General features: G+C 40.6%; 1 long non-coding RNA gene across 2 annotated transcripts in view; it reads left to right on the top strand.

The window, feature by feature from the left end:
• The window catches only part of LOC110350581 (uncharacterized), a 221,092-nt gene that overhangs the window by 193,892 nt on the left and 6,617 nt on the right, over window positions 1-20,583 (top strand). Inside the window, exons 7-8 of one of the 2 annotated variants that reach the window (XR_015451399.1) lie at window positions 4,258-4,872; window positions 5,240-5,332. This is a non-coding gene — a long non-coding RNA (uncharacterized LOC110350581). Of the gene's footprint in view, window positions 1-4,257; window positions 5,333-20,583 lie in introns of both variants that reach the window. The other variant, XR_015451398.1, reaches the window with a different exon arrangement.

The following is a 20,583-nucleotide window of genomic DNA, read 5'->3' on the forward strand; positions in this document are numbered from 1 at the left end:
CTGATTTTCTGTCTTAATGCCTTGTCATAGTTCTTGAAGTCTGCCTGTCAGCACAGCAAGAGGGATTTGTTCATGTCTGAGTAGGCACCTTAATGATAGCAGATGGAAACGCTGCGGGGGCCCGGCCCATCACACTGCCATTGTCGAACACTGCCCTGACCCGCTTCCACTCCGCTATTTTTTTGTCCCTTTTTAAAGGAGAAATGGATGGTAATTGAAAAGGATCTTAAGCAAGATTTATGAAGCTGCAGACAACACGATTCCACTCCCTCTCTATGTTTTCACAAATAAAGTCTTAACCTCTTAAGCACCGGTGACAGAACAGCTAAAGCTAAATTGGTAAAGCTCGGAAGCCCCATCCTGCCAAAGTTATATTCCTCAAATGTGCCTCGCATTATCCCACAGTAATTACCGGTTTTTGCTGAGGATTGTGTAAATTTTTGTAGATTGGTAAATTCCTGCATAAAATTATCTGCCTTTCTAAAGAAAGGAAAAGGCTGCGGTCCATAGCTCTGAGGAGCAGAGCAGAGCAGGGCTGCTGTGCCCAGTATCTTGGAAATGTATGCATATTTTGACGGGGAATATCCAGAGGAGCTCTGAGGCTGCCCGTCAGGAAACTTAAGCACACTTTCTTGCCTCTTTATACACGTATACATATTTGCTTAGTTCACTCTTTAGCTGCAGATCAGAATAAAGGAAAGCAATTCTGCATATAAGGTGTGTATATCGGTCATATGTTGATTATAAGGACAACAGCATGGATAGACTAAATCTTAGCAAACCTATGGGCTGCCTGGGTTTTCCAAATATCCAAATCATCAAAATTTCAAATACTGAAACAAAAACAGCCTCAGAAACCCATGCAGGCATTGGTAGAGGTTGATAGGATAAGTTATGGTAACAGGTTACAGAATTTTGTTTCATCTACCAGAGTAGAATAAAATTAAAATGCTTAAAATGATTTCTTATGCTGTGTAATTTTTACAACTAAAATATCCATAAAGAAAGATAAATTTCTTTCCCCAACAGTCAAATTTCAAAATCTAATTTAGGTACCTTGTGAGTGGAATTAGTTTTATGATGATAAAAACAGTAATGAATTCTAAAGTGGCAAGAATTCTTGCTTTAGCAGGACCTTCCAATTGCAAGAGAAAGACCTTAATAAAATGTATGCCAATCTTATTTTTTTCTTAATATCACTGTCAAAGTGGAAGTAATGATTGACTAATTTTGATGTTTGTTATAGTATTTTAAAAAGACCACACTTGTTCTTGGCTAACTGGATTATATTTATGGAGTGACTGATAAAAGGTCAGTAGTCTGGAATATCCTAAAATCAGCTGAGGATTGTATCTGGAGAAATTTCTAAGTGCATATGTTTATTTGTATTTCATTTTTCTTTTAGTGTATTTTTAAATTTTGAAAATAAAGCCCTAGTCTGACATAAAGCACCAAGGAACCATTATCACATTTTGCCACCATGAAACCTTAAAATTTGTTTGTCTACAAAGTTATGACTATATATTTTAAAATATATTGCAAACATATGCAATCTATAGTAAGTGAGACCGTTTGTCTTCGGGAAGCAGTTGTGCTGTGTCTAATTTCTGTTAGCCTGGGAGAGGAGGCGCAGGTTGCTTGTTTACCAAAGTTAATTTTGTCCAATATTTGAGCCCTTCAGTCATTCTTTCCCCCACATTTTTATTCTGAAAAGTTTCACATCTAAAGAGAAGCTGAAAGGGTAGTATAATGAGCACTTGTATGTATTGCATCTAGAGCCACCCATTTAAAGAGTTTTCCATATTTGTTTTATTTCTCTTACATCTCCCTTTTCTCTCTCAGGTAGTTTGAACATATTTCTGGATAATTATTAAAATTTAACTCCCAAATGCAGCAGATAACTGAAGGACAGGGCATTCCTCTGTATGACATCTAACACAGTCCATTATAGCATGTCATTATCTAAGAAGCAGTCTCGGCTCAAGGTCCCCAAAATGTGCTTTAAAGGTTTTTGTAATCCAATATCCAAGTGAGCTTCCTGGATGGCATTTAGCTGTTTTCCATTGTTGCTTTTAGTCTAGAATCTCCTCTCTGCCTTTGTTCTGCTTTGGTTTGCCTGACACCGATTCTTTCTTAATAGATTGCCCACGTGGTGGACTTGCCTGAGTGTTTTCTTGTAGTGAGATTCAGTTCAAATATCTTTGGGACAGGTAACACTGTAGTGTCCTTTTCTTCTGGAGTTCACCAGCAAATCTTTGTTACCAGTATAGAGAAAAAAGGGCTCATAGCCCACACAGTGACCATCTTAAAATCTATGATCTGTTTTCCATTTGAGTCTAATTTCCAATTCATCTAAAGCGGTGTATGTGACATGTAATATGAAAATCAAATCAGCGTAACACTTGGTGAGCTCAGAAAAAAATAGTTGTTTGTAGTCAAATATTAAGGACTCAGATTTTAATTAGCAGTTCCAGAGTTCATTATGAAAGCATTCATTGGGTTGCAGTTATACTTGAAAAATGAAAATTATAGCAACAATTGAGTGTTTTTTTCTCAACTTAATACTTTCATTGTTGCAATTGTTTATTAAAGTTATAAATGTTGCCACTGTTGTTGGTGCAATGAATCAGCTAAATAAACTAAAGTATACCTTTCAGAGGTGTGTATCTGATTTTAACAACAGTACTATAAATGGGAAATTCCCTTATTTCTGGATTTTGTTAGTGAGACTGTGATGCTTTATTGCTGACCTGTGTTCACATTTCAGTGTCTGTATAATTTGGAGATAGATTGTATTTTTTTCCATTTCCCGATCTCCACTCATCCCTGCTTTGACTTTGACCTTTGACCAGGTGACTGCGTTTGCCAGTGGTGGCCTCACAGTCCCTACAAGAGCATGTTGGGAGCGACAAGTCAGTTAACCTTCGTCGATTGACATAATCTATCACCCAGGTCCGAGTTTCCCAGGGTGTGCAGCACCAAGAGCTATTCTCTGAGTCGCCTTCCCTGACTCTTTGTGTCCGCCCTCCTTCCTAGCACAGTACGGTCCTGCCCAAAGACCCTTTGCTACCTCCCTAGGGTAAAAAAGTCCTGTGGGCCACGGGCAGAGGGTAGCTCCTACTTTGCAGAAGTAACAATCTCGTTTGAAGTGTAAAAGCTGTTTTGGTGGTTATTTCTAAATTAAACATTTTAAGTAGGGTCTGTGTTCTCCCCATGAATGTGCACATTTAAACATTTCACTCGATGATGATAAATTTCAAAAGAAAGCAGAGTGCCCGGAGCCTGGTAGGACCTGAGAAGAAGGGAGACCTGGGGCCCTGTCCTCTCTTCTGCCCAGGGTTGGGGCCCGGATCGGCTATAAAAGCGGGGTTTTCTGGGTGCTGACAGTAGGCCAGGCAGAGTTACCAGAGAATTGTGTAAGAATTTATTTAGTTGTCAAAACAATAATTTAAATCTCTTTGTTCCCCAGTATGCTATTCTCCATTTTTCAAAGACAGAAGCCAAGACCAAAAGAAGTAATTTGCCTAAAGCCACACAAAAGTAGTCAGAGTTCTGATCCAGATCGTCTGTTATCTAAGTGCCTAACCCCTGTGCAGAGTGGTCCCATTGAACTTTCTATGGTGACAAAAACACAACTTTCTTACTGTTGAGCACTTACGATGTGACTGTGGAACTGATCTTTAAATTTTATTTAAAGTAATTTAAATTTAAATAGGACTATGTGATTAATGTCCAGCATATTGGATATTTCGGCCTGACATTGATAGGAGGTGGGATTAGGAGATCTGTCGGCAAGGCCCTGTCCAGCCTTACCAGTTTGTAATTTAATAGATCACAGTGCTCCTTACTCTATAGTTGGAAGGAGGATGCAGGCACCAGGAGCTGTCACTCGAGGGCCCTGGTCTGGCCGATTGCTCCCTGTGCCTAAGAGAGCTCGTTGGTTTTCCTTGCTTAATCAATAGCTCTGTCCCCCCAAACATTGCTGCACTTTTTAGCCAAGAATGAATCTGTTTCTCCTTCCCTTTATACATAAAAAATAACTCAGGGGCATTCTTTTGTTACAGGCGCTTTTCATTTAGAAGATTTGTTTTGAGTACAATAGTATTTTAAGTGATTAGATTGTCCAGACCCTTTCTTTTAAATTTTAGCTTTATTTCTAACATTTATATTAAGTATTGACACAGATATTTCACATTATACACTTTAATATTCTTACCTCATCTAATCCTTTTTGTGTCTTTTTCTTTTTGGTACCAGGGGTCAAACTCAGGACCTTGCGCTTGCAAGGCAGGCATGCTGCCACTGAGCCAAATCCCTGGCCTAATCCTTGACTGTGCATCCCCAGGTACAGTAAATGCTGTTTTACTGAAGTGATTCAAATCAGATCTAGGTCCCCAAGAGTAACAATATAAAGCTGCCCTTATTGAATGCAAACTAATTTTGTTAGATAATTTACTTACTTTTACACTCCATTTGAATTTTCTTTCTGTATTTGAAAGATCATTTGACATCTTCATAATGATGCTCTTATTTCTTGTATTTCTCAGAATATTGACAAAAGTTGCTATTATCAGTCTCAGGATTGGCTTCTGTTGAATAGCATGTGGTACCCAAGTCCTAACACATAGGAGTTGAGCTGGGTCATAAATGGGTCACTTTTCTTTATGGTTCTGAGGCTTGAAGCTAAGGCTTCCTGTGTGGTAGGCAAGCACTCTATCACTGAGCTACACCCTTAGCCCTAAGACAAGTGATTTGGCTGAACAAGGAATGAAATCCAATCTTGCTAGTTTGTGTTTTTTCTATGTACCTAGTAGATTGCAAGGCCTTTAAGACTGTCTTGAAAATGCCAAACCAGGATGTATAACAACCACTGTAAGTATAAAAACGTCACTATTGTTCCCACTCCAGCATATAGAATATAAACCTGACAACAAAGATAGTCTCCACTACTCATGATTCTGTAAGATTAAAAATCATTTTTTTTGGTTATTGATTATTTAGTCATGGAATCTCGCAGTGTCATAAACAATTGCAAGGTGAGCTTTTAAAACCTTTTTGTTCCCAATTATAAATACCATGACACTGTACAAAGTTCTATTTGAAAAACTCTGAGTTTTACATTCTTTATTTTTCTCACTAGTAGAGACTAAGATGCATACACTGTTACACTAGGAAAGCACATTATAATGAAATTGCTTTTTATTCTAACAAAAGTAATTGAATATTTTGCTTTACTTAGTTGGGAAGTTTGTGAAGGATTTCCAACTAATTTCGACTGTACCAGTCGAAAGATGAAAAGGTGGACTGGGAAAGCCATTTCCTGTGGAACAAGGTCAGAGTTTGTTTATTGTACTTAATAATATATGTTTTATATATCTGACATTCAATCAGTATATTATGAACTGAGTGGATAGTTGTGAAATGTTTTCTGTTGTTTTGTTTTACAATGTAATTAAATTTCAATTTAATTTGTTGTCTGTGCTGAAGATCTAACCCAGGGTCTCAGGCACCCTATGCTGAGCCCCATCCTAAGCCCTGAAAGTTATATCTAAAACTATATGTTGTTTTTAAAAAATGTTGGAGCTAATATTTTTCTTTGATTCTTGTTAAATACTCCAAACCTGAAACAATATATAAAACCCCTACCCGGAAAAGCATTCTACTTGAATTATGTCATTTAAATCCTAGTTTTTGTCATACTTTCTTTGTTCAAGTTGTAAGCTGTAGTTGTTAAAGTCTTTAAGATAGCGGCCATCTCTCAGAACTGTGGAATGGACTGGATGGCTCTGTGGTCAGGAGTCAAAGGCACGTCAGTTCCTTAGCAAACTCGATTCACGGTGATTCAGTACAGATCTGTTATTAATTTACAACTGTACCTGTTATCAATCTATTCTTATAGTAAAGATTTTTTTATCCTCAAGCTGAACTATGAGAGGCATGGTAAGTGTATTTTCAAAGAGGGAATAATACCTTTGTACTTTTTAGCTGGAAAATTCTGTGGAAGATTGTTATTCATTTCAGCTCCATGAACTTCAGTTTTTGAACACAAAGAAACCAGAACCAAAACGTATGGACAGAAACAGAGAAGCTCAATGGAAGTAAGACTCCTGTTGACCAGTCTGGGTCCCATGTTTATCATACCATGCAAAAGACCCTTTGCTCCAATTTGCTCTTCAATTCCTGCATGCTACCCCTTGAGTCTCTCTATTATGTCAAATTTCATATTGGAAATCTTGGCTGTTTCAAGAAGCATATGAATCTAAATAATATTATAAAAACAGAATAAAATGTATCTAATCCTATTTTTTTTAGCAAATTCAGAAAACAAAAGTAAATGAAATAGCATACTAAATGCCTTTTATATTTTATATTTACCTAACATTCAGCTTTCTTCACCCTGGTATTTTTCATTAGATTTTTGCTGCAATGTTATTTTCCTGCTCAAAGCCCTGTACCTCTGACTGTTCCCTACCAAAGCTCCACAATTCTCATTGGGCCTTCCTTGATCTTGGTAACTCTCTGCCCCCACTTTCAGTTTACCTTTCCAGTCTTGTCACTTTCTGATCCTCTCTGCACCTTAGGGTGCAGTCGGAACTGCTCAGCTGTGCACCAGGCCATGCTCTGGGTGGACTGGCCCCATGGCTTGAGTTGGCTTGGCCAGGGACCTACTCCTCCTTGATCTTGCGGTTTTACTCAACCTCTCCTGTTCCGCCTTCTCTGACCCTCTCCTCCTAAGAGAACTAACCTCTCCCTGTGTTCTCTGAATGCCTTCTCATCCTCCAACTTCACTCTTGGAGTTTGTGTTTTGGGATAGGCATTTGCTTTTGTGTCTTTCTCCATGACTACACCCAGAACCCTCTGGGCACCACTGTCACGACTGAGCCCTGTGTCCCTCATGCTAGCAATCAGTCTCGAATGTAGGGCATGGGCACAATGCATCTTGGATGAGTGGGTTTTTGTTGTTGTTGCTGAGCCGTAGCCTATCCTTCAAGGCTGACTGTTCTATAGTGCTCTTCGTGTGTTAGCCAAGCCAGATTGCTCGTTTGCTGTGCTCTGAAAGGACTCCATGCTATTTGTTACTGTACCTGTTGGATCCTTCTGGCTGGAATTCAACCTTTTTCTTTCTTTGTCCCCACCTCCAGCCTTCTCTGTCAGCCTTGTGCCTTAGCCTAGCATGGAGTCTGGCATGTGGTGGGCTTTCAATAAATGCCATGGAAATCCTGCTCGCCTTTCAAGCCCTACCTATCCAGGCTGCTTCATGGAATCTTTCTCTAAATTCGATATGATGTTTCTGGCTCATCATGTGAATCCCTTCTTTGCTGTTGATGAGTGGAGTGAACTAGGTGCTCCTCCTCTTACGATATCTCTTCCATGGTTCAGAGTTGACCAGACTCCACGTTAGGGTGCATTTCCGGTGATTTTGGGGACAGGTGGAGTAGAATGGTAGATTCTATGACAGTGTTGGGCTTGCATCATGAAGGGGCCTAATTCAGTGGTAGGGATTCTGGTTGTTGTCCTGTACAAAGCAAGGAGCAACTGGAAATACTGGAGCAGGGGCATGATCTGATCCCAGCCCTTGTTTGGAAGCGAACTCAGGAGTCTGTGTCTCGGACTGATGTAAAATTCCTGCAGGCCATAGATATGCTCATCCTGTTTGTCCCTGTGCAATATCTGTATGCTCAGACTTGGCTAAACTAGACTGAATTCACAAATTGGCTTACTTATCAAGACCAGCTGAAGCCTGAAAAAAATTGGATATCAAAGAGATATTAGGGAAAGGGACCCAAAGGAGGCTTTACGCTTTGCTTTTTAAAAAATCATTGTTGGGCTTTATAAGACCAATTATGTCCTCTAATGTTCCAAGAAGAGAGAATAACTGTGTGCAGTTATTTACCATTATTAATTGGTTCTAAAGATTTAGAGAAAATAAGAAAGTATTCATCTCCAATCAATGTTTTTACATGACTTTATTTTTGAAAGAAGAAATTGATTTTGAATAAAACTTTGGTCCAACAAAAATAGCAGCATAAGAAAGCAAAACCTGATAAATTGGTTAGTCATGAAAAGCTTTCAGGAAAAAATGACTTTCCCTTAGGTATGAAACCTTTAAAATCCTTTCTGGAAAAAAAAATACTGCCTCCAATTATTTCCAGAGAGGTGATCAGTGCACTGGGAATAGTAATTTAATAACCGAAAGGAGCACTCTGAGAGGTGGGCTCAGGCAGAGGTGATAGATATCTTTGGGGCATTTTATTGTGGAAACTTGCTGCCCACTGAGGTAAAGAAGACACTAAGAGGATTACAACAGGGGTTGAGGGAAGGAAAGAAAAGCCAATATTCTTGATGCATAGCTTTTAAAATTGGCTGGAGACAGAGATATCAGTGTCCAACCCCTGACTGATCTTTTAAATCTCTTATTGACAAGTAAAACCTTTCCCACCGAGAAATATTTGGAACATATAATCCCCATTTGTAATGTGGGAGGCAGATACAATCCGGACAATTACAACCTGTTGCCCTTTTATCCATTTTAAAAACAGATTTGGAATCTACTAGACGTCGACAATTTGGCATATACATCTTTCAATAGCTCACCATTGTTACTTAAATTGGCAATTTTTTAGATTGACACAGTTTAAAACAATAAAATTATATGCTTATGTGAAATGGACGAGAGTTAAACTTCATGGTAGTTGATATAAAAGAAAAAACCATTTTGTGTGACTACATGGAAGGGTGCCTGGTGTGAGAACACAGGGCAGAGAAAGTAGTCTCCACAGTGATTGCCAGAAGGGAAAGGAAATGCAGCGTCTTGGCTCTGCTTCTAGTATGTGGCTCCGCAGACATCAGGGATATCAGTGACAGCCCTGTGTATGGAAGTCGCAAGAAAACCACCAAGTTATGATGTTACCATGATGGCATGTGTGTCACAGGCCGACTCTGAGTTCAGTGCTTGTGCAGGCTGGCAGAGTGCAGATCTGCCTGGTTATTCGCTTTGATTTAGCATTATTATTTCCATCACAAAGGAGGCTGGGAAAAGGCAAGTGATTCTTGATTTTCCCTTGGAGAGGACGTTTATGTCCCATAAAATTTTAACATACTGGAGCAAATACAAGATTTTAGTTTAAATTTTTAACTGATTCTCGTTAGCACAGGACAAAGTTCTTTAAATTCCCAAGTCCTTTCCTTCTTTTTAGATCAACAATTGGAAGCTACTAGTGGACTGTAGTTATTTGGCCTGGTTTGGTTGCACAATTATGTATTTCCTGACATTTCCTGCTTTCACACTTTTCTCGTTCCTGGCCAAGGAGGTGGGGGGTGGTAAGCTACATGGTTAGAAAATGGAGATGGTGTCAGAGTAGCAAAGACATGAGGGAAATTTTTATCCCATTTCTTACAGTTGTAGCTTTAGTTTGAGTATAAAATTATTTATCTCGGCCCTAAATACATTATCAAAAGTGAAAGTTTTAGAAACATTTCTAGGTAGTAAATAATTTATATGAACGAAGGCTGTAATCTATGGACTTCTACTTCCAAGAAAAATTTCATTATCCTGTAGTCTGTTCCTTGGTAGGTTTGTGTTAGAAGACCACAGGGAGTTCTTATTATTTTGAATTTGCACAAGAGGATTGAAGGCTACTCTGCCATAATTTATTACTCGGAAAAAAATTGAACCAGAAGTTTTAATTGGCTTTGCATGACTGTGCATCATTTTTATCTTTGCTTCTATGTCCCACAGTTTATTCAGAGAAGCAAAATTAAAATAGTCATTTAAAGGGATTATGTATATAGATATTCAAAGGAATATACAAATTTTTTAAAATTTGCAACACAAATTTTAAAGATTTTCTACTAAGAGATGTGACCAGGTGTATTTCGATACCACTTTCACCACCATGGCTTTATACCCTGTACACAGTTGTTTTTCTTTATCTCCCACCCATCATAAATATTGTTCTAAAGCTAAGCCATCAGGCTGAATTAAAAAGTAGGGAAAATCTTTGCCAAAAACCAAGACTTGGAAAGGAATGTCCCCCTCCAGGCCAGGGCCGGGCTATGGGCTGTGTGTAGCAGCAATCCCGTGTCAGAGGGCTTACTTCCCTCTGTAACCGCATTTTAAACTTTTATTTTCATCAGCCTTTTGCTATATGCCTCTTGAGAAATCTTCTTTCTGTTTGAGCAACAAGGCATTGAACATGAATTTCTTGCAATAAGTGTTTGAAATGTAAAAGAAGAAGGTATAGTCACACAGAAGATAAGTGGAACAGGCACTGTCAATTTTAAACTCACTCTCTCTCTCTCTGTCTCTCTAATAACACAACATGAAGCTGCGTTAGTGACCTGGCTGTGTCTGCCCTCTGTAGAATCACTTGGGAACTGTCCAGCAAAATATCTCTCGAAGAACAGCATGGTGTTCATTCTGGGTGCCAGCCCAGCACGGAGACAAAGGAACCCTCCGCTCTCCACCAATAAGCCAACTGTTAAAAGATTAAGCCATGTTGTGGAGATAACAAGAATTTAGGGATTGGCAGCAGGTGCTGTACAATGAAGCAGTTGGCAGGATGGCTCTTCTGTCTGACTAATTCCAGTCAAAACAATCTTCTGCCCAGTGGTGGAGGGACTTTGGAGTAGGGCACACTTGGAGTTGGGAGGTTGAGCTCAAGTGTGCTACTTTAAATGCCGAGTCCCATGGTGGGTGGATTAGGGGAATATAGTTCAGCATTGTTCAGAAACTGTGGGGCTTCCCCTCCGGTGTCCAGCCACTCCTGGCCAGCCAGGGGAATATGGAATAAGAAAGCTGGGAGTCAGATCTGCTTATGTTGGGGAGGGGGTTACTGTATTTTTAAAATTTTCATTTTCACACCCAGGAGACATATGACATTTCCTTGCTTGAGAAATAGCTATCTTCCATTACAGAATAGTTAACAAATAGATCAGTTGTCCCCTTATGTTACTGTTTGATCACATTTATAAAATATCACCTATTAAATGTTTCTTTAATATGTGTTTTCAAAATAATTTGCTATTCAATTGAATAGCTGCCATCATCACAGATATAGGATGGACTTTTTAGTATTAGAAAATAATTTTGTTACTGAAGCCATGCCATTTTGGTGGGGTATATTACTAGGATCTCATACAAAGAAATATTGGTACTTAAAGACTTGGTGAGAATACACAGGACAAGTGATTGTTTAATTTAGGAGATAAAGCTTTTCAGTGTAAGTGACAGAATTTTTGCATGTGAGTGGCTGGTGATCGGACAATTAAGTCTGAAGTGCGAGACACCAGAAGTCTCACAGCGCCTTTGATATAAGCACTCTGATGGGGATCTTGGTGGCTGGGACACAGTGCCTTGCCCGCTGGGCCCCTCCCGACCGTCCTGCAGCTGTCCCCAAAGTCTCTGCTTCTGTCCCTTTATCCTCCGGAGACTGTGTGGCCCCCGGTCCCCTGCCTTTGATGTCGCTGGCTCACAGCCCAGTCCGTCTCCTGGGCAGACTGACCTTCCTCAGCCTCCCGCGGGAGCCCCCCAGTCCCGACTGCCCTCCAACGCACAGCCTCGCGCTCCACCCCTCCCACTCTTTGGCACCTTTGGAGCCCACCACAAGCCCAAGGCGCGTCTCTCTCACCATTCATCTCTTTCAAGACGCCCAGTGTTTGGCTGTGGTTGTTCCAGCAGAGGAAACGAGCTCACTAGTTTTTGCATGCCCGTAGCAGCATTATTTAATGGCTTATCTAGAGTTGTGTATTGTGTGTGACAAGTGGGCAACTGTTGTGTCGTAAGTCTCTTTAGTGCAAAAAACAGTGTTTCAGAAAGCCCAGCCTAGCGCTTGTCCGACCCACACGCGTCGCTGTCGTGAGCGGGCTCCCACTCCTCGGGGTCGCTGTCCGGCGGACCTCGCACGGCGTCGCTGCCCACGGAGGGCAGCGCCACGCTGAGACCCCGTGCGGTCTCAGCCCAGGGCGCAGCTTTTCAGGTCCCGAGCGAGCACGAAACTCGGTGCACGAGCTCTTTGTACCAGAGCATTGGCAGTGCTGACTAGCGAGTGGCGCTCCCCTGGACCTGACGTGCGTGAGAACACACACTCACCCTGGCGACCCTTCTGCCACTGCCCTGCGACTTTGGGTCTGGAAACACCGCGTCTGAGCCCCGGCCTCTCCCATTCCCATCTCGCCCCACGCTACTCTGCTGCTTTTTAAAAAATCAATTAAGTTTATTGGATGTATATGATATATAAATAATATCGTAATATGATAATATAATATATAATAGAATAGTCATGTAATGCTATAATACCATATTAATATATATCATATGCAATAAGATATATAATGATAATTTATTATATATATATATATCATGATCAGACTCATCACTGGGAATTGGTACCTGTACATGATAGATCTTGGTTCGTTTTTTCCCATTCCCCTGCCCTCCCTCAACCCCTCTGCCCTCCTTATTTACAAAAGCTTTGTTTCCATTTTTCCTTCTTTTTCTTTTTTTCTGTTCCCTTCCTTCCTTTCCCACTGCCCCCGCCTTAGTTTCCCTTCCCATGTGAACATTTTCTTCGTATTTCACAATATCTGTTACACATTTTGGTTCTTATTTAAAACACTTTCGGTTTTTCAAACCAGTGTGATATTTACACATGTATGTTCAATTATCTCACTTAAGAGTATGGTCCAAGGTGCATCTATTTACCTAGGAATGTCTCAAGTTTATCCTTCTTATGGCTGAGCAGTACTTCATTGTATAAAAAACACATCTTTATCTATTCATCAGTTGGTAGGCATTTGGGCTGTGTTCAAGATTTAGCTATTACAAACTGTGCCACTATAAACATGGGTGTGTATATATCACTGTGGTATGATGTTTTAAATTCTTTCAAAAGATCCCCAGCAGGGGATAGCTGGGTCAAATGGGACCTCTAATCCTCGTTTTTTGAGAAATCTCCACACTGATTTCCACAGTGGTTGCCCCAGTCTGCACTCCCACCAACAATGGAGAAGGGTTCCTTTCTCCCCACACCCCCACCAGCATTTGTTATTGGTTGATTTCATGATGGCAGCCATTCTTTCTGGGGTGAGGTGGAATCCCAGCATTGTTTTCATCTGCATCTCTCGAATGACCAGTGATGTTCAACATTTTTTAATATGTTTGTGTATATATATATATTTATATATATATATATATATATTTGTACTTTATCTGAGAAGTGTCTGTTCATTTCAGATGCCCATTTTTGGACTGGGTCTTTAAATTTGAGGGGTCTGATTTTTTTGAGTTCTTTATATATTCTAGGTAGTAGTCCTTTTACCAAGGAACAGCTGACAAAAACTTTTTCCCACTCTGTGGGTTTTCTCTTCACTCTGTTGAGGATTTCTTTTGCTGTGGAAGTTTTTTAATAAGATAAGATGCCAGTTGCTGATTCTTCATGATATTTCCTGAGTGATTGGGGTTTTGTTCATAAAGTCTTTGCCTACACCTATGTCTTTAAGAGTTCCACCTATTTTATCTTCCAGAAGATTTAGTATTTCTGTTTAGATTTAATAACCAAATTCAGTCACATAGCTGGATACAAAGTCAACACTCAAAAATCAATAGCTTTCCTGTTCACAAATAACAAATTCACAGAGAGAGAAATAAGGGAAACCACACAATTCACAATAGCATTGAGAAAAATAAAATACTTGGGAATCATTCTAACAAAAGAAGTAAAAGATCTTTACATTGAAAACTAAGTACTCTGAAAAAGGAGATCAAAAGGAATATCAGAAAATGGAAAGCTATCCCTTGACCTTAGGTAGGAAGAACCAACATAGTGAAAATGGCCATACTTCCAAAACTGTTATACAGATTTAATGCAATCCTAATCAAAATACCAATGGCATGCATCACAGAATTAGAGAAAACAGCCCTAAAATTAATTTGGGAACCTGAAGAAACCTAGAATAGCAAAAATGATGGTAGGCAACAAAGGCAAGCCAGGAGGCATCACAGTCTGGGGCTTGAAGTTATACTACAAAGCTACTGTGATAAAAACAGCATGGTATTGGCAAAAAAAAAAAACAGACCCGAGGATCAATGGAACAGATTAGAAGATTCAGAAACAACTCCAAACACACTCAGCCACCTCACCTTTGACAAAGGGGCCAAACATTTTCACTGGAAGAAAGAGAGCCTCTTTAATAAATGGTGCTGGAAAAACTCCACATGTCAGGAACTAAAACTAGATGCATGCCTTTCACCATACACTAAACTGAAATCAAAATGGATCAAAGATCTAAATATTCTGCTGCTTTTTAAACACTGCGGCGGATGCAAAAGTTGTTTGCTGTACTTAGTTTGAGGCAGAGGGGAGTCTGAAACATCTCTCTTAAATGAAATCTTAACCCATCGTTTGAGTCCTGGGAAGTAAAAAGCAGATATACGGAATAATTGAGCTGCAAAGGTACTGAGATGTCATTCATTTTGTACACCAACGGACACCGAGGATACAGGAGCTAGTCCTAACTTCTGCTTCCAGCCCTGACGCTCGATTAACTGCTGGTCCTTTTGACACTGTATTTTGTTTGATTTAATAATAATAGCTACTGTTTTGTTGGATGGTACTATGTCACACCTCTTGGGCACCTTATACGCATTTATTATTTAATCCTACAAGAGCCATGCAGGTTTTCAGCTGATGACAACAAGGGTGTACGTGGCAAAGGAGACAGTTCTTGGTCTGCCCTACTTCACTGCAAAGTAAAACGCTGCTGTCTTTGAGCCATCTCCAAGGCCGGCAGAGGTTCCTCTGTCTTAGCCCTGCATCCCTGGCTGTGACAGCCTGCCAGTCACCCCGGGCCCCTGGGCCCCAGCCTCCTCTTTGCAGAGAGCAGGACTTGATGCTATGGGAGTCCTCTCCCTGGTCTCCCGGCTGTTGGCATCTCTGGCATCTGTTTCCCGAGTTTCAGGGCACCACAATACCTGTATTACCCAGAGTTTCCTCCAAAATAATTGACCTGTTTACTGAGCTTTACATTGAAAACTACAAAACTCTGGAAAAGGAGATCAGAAAGAATATCAGAAAATGGAAAGATATCCCTTGCTCTTGGGTAGGAAGAAGCAACATGGTGGTTTTGGGAGTAAGAAAGCTCAGAACTGGAATCTCTTGGCGACCTTGGGAGAGGTGCTTGGCTGCACTGGAAGGGCATAAATTCATCCTCTGGACGAGGTATCGCCGTGGGCAATTGGACTTATTAACCTCACTTATTATGTGACCTGCATGGTCGCTATGATGCTGGCATGGAAAGCAGGGGGAGGTTTGAGCCTAAGACCTTGACATACAAAACGCCTGGCAAGCAGGGCTCCCTTCTCAGTTCAACCGGGTGAGTCTGGATTCCAGTGTTCATTGCAACCAAACTGTTTTAGAAATACTTTTCTTCAGTCCTGTGTTTTCTCCACAGCTAAGTTGTGAGACATAAAAAGACACATGATTAAAAGGAAATGATTTCTAAAATTTTTTAGATACAACTGTCTCTTCCTCTTTCCAAACTAACCCTTTCACCTGGTAAGGCAGAGAATTGTGCACGCTGCCAATCCCCGATAGGTATGGATGAACTCCCCAGAAGTTGTTACTTATTTATTTTGTGTTTTTTTTTTTTTTTGGTACCAGGTATCGAACTCGGGTCCTTCTGCATGTGAGGCAGGCGGTGGAACCACTGAGCTAAGTCCCCGGCCCAGTTGTTACTTATTTATAATGCTCTCTTGATCCACTAAGTTGGAAAATGATCACATAGCCATTTCAACAATATTCCCAATTAATTTTCTTGGCAGGGAATCCTAACATTTAAAACAATGTAAGTTCACCAACCATCTTAAAATGTTTAACCTGTGGTATTTAGACCCAGAGTAAAACTTTAAATTGATATGAAGGTTAAGGATTAGTTTCCATTTTTTCAGTTCACTGCATTTTTCCCTGTGCATAGATATTTACAGTAAGCTCTGTAGTTATAACTCTAGCAAGTGACACATGATAGACCCCAAATCACTGCACTGTGAAATATGCACAGCAAAAAAAAAAAAAAGGGACAAATGAAGATATCAGGGTCTGTTTTATTTCCCACTGAACTGTAAAATGCCACCCTTGTGGGACAGAAGATCACTGATTCCAAGCAGGGCTCACTGACTGCTAAGTTGTGGGTAGGGTTTCACTTTCGGCAACTGTTAATATCCGGGCTTATCCAGGCATAATGACCTCACTCTTTGTGACACATTGTTGAATTTTCTGGTTCTTTTAACTTATTTAGACCTCTCCCCCTCTCTATTCATTGGAAGACTGGAATGATCCTGAGCCGGGTGGCAACTTGGGGCTGCCTGGCTGCTGGACGCCCAATCCCAGTGAAGGCTGCAGAGAGGCATCCTGGAAGGCTATAAATGAACCCTCAGAAGAGGGAAGGTCTGCGGGCTCCTGAGAGCCACATAAGACATGTTAATTCCAAGAGCTCTGAGCCCACAAATGGTGATGTTTCCTGGCTTAGAATATTCATTAGGCATTTAAATTTGTATTAATAATACCAGTACTCATTCTTAGTCTACAAAAAGCTGGGAGATGGAAGCCATTTAGTTTGGTAGTGTTTTACAAATATTTTAAAAAGTAAAGTGTTTGACCTTCAACATGCACCCTTGCTGTTGGCAAGCTACTCTGTACTCTGTAATTATCAGAGCTAGTTTCTTTAGCTCCACTGTGATTGCTAGCTCAAAACTGAAATGCATGTGTGTGTTTGTAACCTTTTCTCTGTCTTCTGAATGTGGAACATTGAACTGTGAAAGAATTATGGAGAGAAGACAACTGCTAGCTTGGGAGGGACCGTAGATGCCCTTCATTTCTTTTTTTTCTGACTCACAAACGTAGAGCTAAATTTTTTTTAAAAAATAGACTTAAAAATTAGCAATAAGGAAAAAGGTTGATTAATCTCTAACAGCCTAAACTATTGCTCCCTGAAGGTTTCTTTTTTCTTGCTCATTTATCTTTTGATTTCACCTAAATTTGACAAAAGCAAGTCTTAGTGTGTTTTAGGACTTAAAAAAGCTACTATCCAAACTCCCGATGGGACAGGCAGTTGGGAGGTGCTTAGATCAGAACCAGAATTGGGCATCGGGTATTAGAAGAGCAGGCTCCAGAGAGAGCCCAGAAGGGAACCTTCCTCCAACACGAAGTGCAGATGGTCTGACAGCTGGGAAGGGGCTCAGGAACTAAAATTTGGTCTTTGGAGTCAGAGTCCCAGGGGCAAATCCTGGCCGTACTCTTAGTCCAACAGTGGCAACAAAATTGTGCATCAAGCACAACTCTCATTTTTTAACTTTGCATTGTTCCATCACAACATCTTGGTACACTAGGTATCTTTATTTATCATTACAGATGAGGACATTGAGATTCAGAGGAGAAATCGCTTGTTCAGGTAGTACTGGGTCGGGGGGGCAGGAGTGCAAATCCATTCAGACACTGTGACCTGAAAGCAGGCCACACTGCACTGCCGCAAGTGAACGTCAAGTGGTCACCAGCTGCCAAGTCTGGTGGTGGACACAGTAGTGCACTAGTAGGGCACTTACAAAATACACGGGAGAGCAGTCAGGAAACATGGACAGATAAGTAATTTTGACAGGTACTGTGCTTTAATAAGGAGATATACAGTTGACATATGAAAATTAAGGGATATGCAAAAAATAAACCTGCAATGAAGTGCCCCTATGTATCGATTAAAACATCTAATGTTTAAAAGACCAATCACACTAAGTACTGGTGAGGATATGCAACCAGGGTGCTCTCATCATACGAAGTTGGTGGAAATTTAAAAAATGCTTCAGCCACCTTGGACAATAGTTGGTCCTTTCCTAAAACATTGAACATTTATGTGCCTTATGGCCTGGTTATTTTACTCCTTGAAATTTACCCCCCCAAAATGAAAGTGTATGTTCATACAAACACTTGCACATGAATGTTCACAGTAGCTTTATTTCCTGAAGCCAGAAGAGCTAGAAACAACCCAAATGTCCATCTGTAGGTGAATAAATAAGCTCATTTTGGTATATCCATGTACCAGTATAATATCAACAATTAAAACAAAATAAACTCTTGACATTTGCAACAATAGGGACAAATCTCAAAGTAGTCATGCTGAAGGAAAGCAGCAAAGCCAACAGGAGCACATACTGCTTGATTCCACTTATATGGAACTTTAGAAAATAGTACAGAGCAGCAGAGAGTGGATTTCTGGTTGCCTGGAGGTAGGAAGGTGGGGAGAGATTCGAGGGAGAGTTTTACAAGACTCACAGGAGACTTTAGAAGTGATTTTTTTTTGGGGGGGGTAATGGATATGTTTATTATCTTGATTGCTGTGATGCTTTTACAGGTAAATATATATTGCAAAACTTAGCAAATTTTCTCTTTAGATATGTGCCTGTCAATTGTACCATTGATATATTCTATGGCAGTTACTTCCCAATAAAGCTGCTTTAACAAACAAAGAAAAAAGCAAAAACTCAAAATGATGAGCAGGGACTGGATCAATGGTTACTCTAAACAGGGACGGCGAGAGAAAGCCTTTCTCAGTGGGAGCTTGGGTCAGTGGCCAAGGTGGCAGAGGCAGGTGTTGGGGAGTCCTGCTCTTCAGCCCTGGGTCCCCCTGGACACAGTGAAAGTGCTGCAGCTGACGTGGGCTTAGCCGACAGCCATCCTTTCCCACTCTGGTCAGGACGGTCCTAGAACTGAACAGGGCTGACGACACCGAAGAGTGAGTATCCTTGGTGCTGCAGAGAGAGCTTGGGCAAAGAAAGGGTGACAGTTTTTAAAATGTAGTAATTTTAACTTAATTATCTCTATTTACAAGAAATAAATTTGTTAAATCTAGAAAGGAAGGAAGAAAGAGAGGGAAGGCAGGTGGGAGAGAAGACCGGTGGGAAGGAAGGAGGGTCCCGATGCCAGGAAGGATGATTAGGTTTTGTGTGAATGCAACTTGCCTTTATCTGAGAAAAAAAGAGAACTATTGGAAGATGGAGGTGAAATAGCTGAACATTTGGAAACTACAGGTTGTCACTGGGAAATTACACTTCAGTTTTTAAAAAGCAGTAAGGACGAAGTTTTTCGAACTCACCTTTCCTCTGGGTACATACTTTCAAATATACTTATCTTTTCCTGAGCATCTAACCTACTTGTCCAACTTGCTCTTTCAAGGTAACCATATTTCATTAGCAATACCAATAAATAACCTCAAGTGACAGCAACTTCTAGATACAAAATTTTCCCTCTCCTCCTAAGTAATGATTTTAATCAAAGCTATGAATCAAGACATAGCCTTTTATATGCTAAAAATAATAGAACTAGCATTTTCAGTAGCAAGCTGACAACTCACAGAGGGTTGTGAACATTGGCTCACTAGCTCAGTTATGTCTCTCAGTGCCAATCATTTTATTCTTCTTCAGTGTAGCAGGGCCTTGGACAGACTTTTCCTTCTAATTATTTTTTTCTGTTTTGTGCATCAGTGGGTGACAGGCAAACCAACAACGTCATTGCCAAGTGACCTGACAGCCTTAAAAATCGTAAAAAGATCCTGCTTTTCAGAAGGTACTTTGAACATCTTTTCAGAGAAGTCAGTTGGATCAAAGTTACTTTTCAGGCCACCACTGCATCTTGGTCTTGGTTTATTTTTAAGGCATGTGAGGAATGTGAGTGTGTAGGATCTGGTCTTTAGGGTAAAACTAAAAACTAATTAAAATAACACACAGAAGTTCGATGAGAGGTTAAAAATGATCGCCCTATAGATTTTCTTTGGTCTGCATATTCTCACACATTTTTCTATGAGATGTGACCCTGAAGAGATAGGAGGGTTCCACACACAAAAATTACTTCTGGGTTTTCTTGAGAAAGTTGGCAGAATGAGCAGCCCTGGCCTTGGATCCTCTCACAACCCGGCCTGCCAGGCGCTGAGTAACTGAGGTAGGGCACCTGGGCTTCGGCTGGTGACACTGTGCCCCACCAGCGCTCCTCAGACCCTGCCTTTTTGCTACCTGTGTGGCCACTGTGACTTCAGAATGTGCAGCCCATTCGTGTAAGATCCGTGGACTCATGGGGCTGCAGAAGGAGCACGGTTTCTACCCAGCTTTATGCTGTGGACTTCCTAAACGAGAACAAATACAGGGCTGAATTTTCTGTCATAAAGATGACCCAGGGCTGGGACAAAATTAAAAAAAATATGATCCAGAAAAGAGATTTCAGACTATCATGGAACCCTGTTCAATTTAAAGTGGTCTTTCCTATCTTCCTTCTTTTGATGTTACCTTTCACTCTTTCTGTTGTGGTTTTAGGAATCCACCTTGTGTTTTGCCACTCAGGACTTGGTGGAAATGGAGTGATAACTGGCTAACAGATTAGGTTAGAGACACCTGCTGCTTTAAGGCTGTCTCTTAGCACAGCCACGGAGTGCAGTTGTGTAATGCTGGATAACAGCAGAGACACAGTAATATTCACACATGTAGATAACACCCTTAGGGATGTCAGCATCAAGTAGAAAGTTCTCCGTCTGTATTTTCACACTTACGTG

This window comes from Heterocephalus glaber, unplaced genomic scaffold (genome assembly GCF_053883595.1).
Source record: "Heterocephalus glaber isolate CG9 unplaced genomic scaffold, H.glaber_assembly_v1.0 deba00001428, whole genome shotgun sequence".
Lineage (NCBI taxonomy): Eukaryota > Metazoa > Chordata > Mammalia > Rodentia > Bathyergidae > Heterocephalus > Heterocephalus glaber.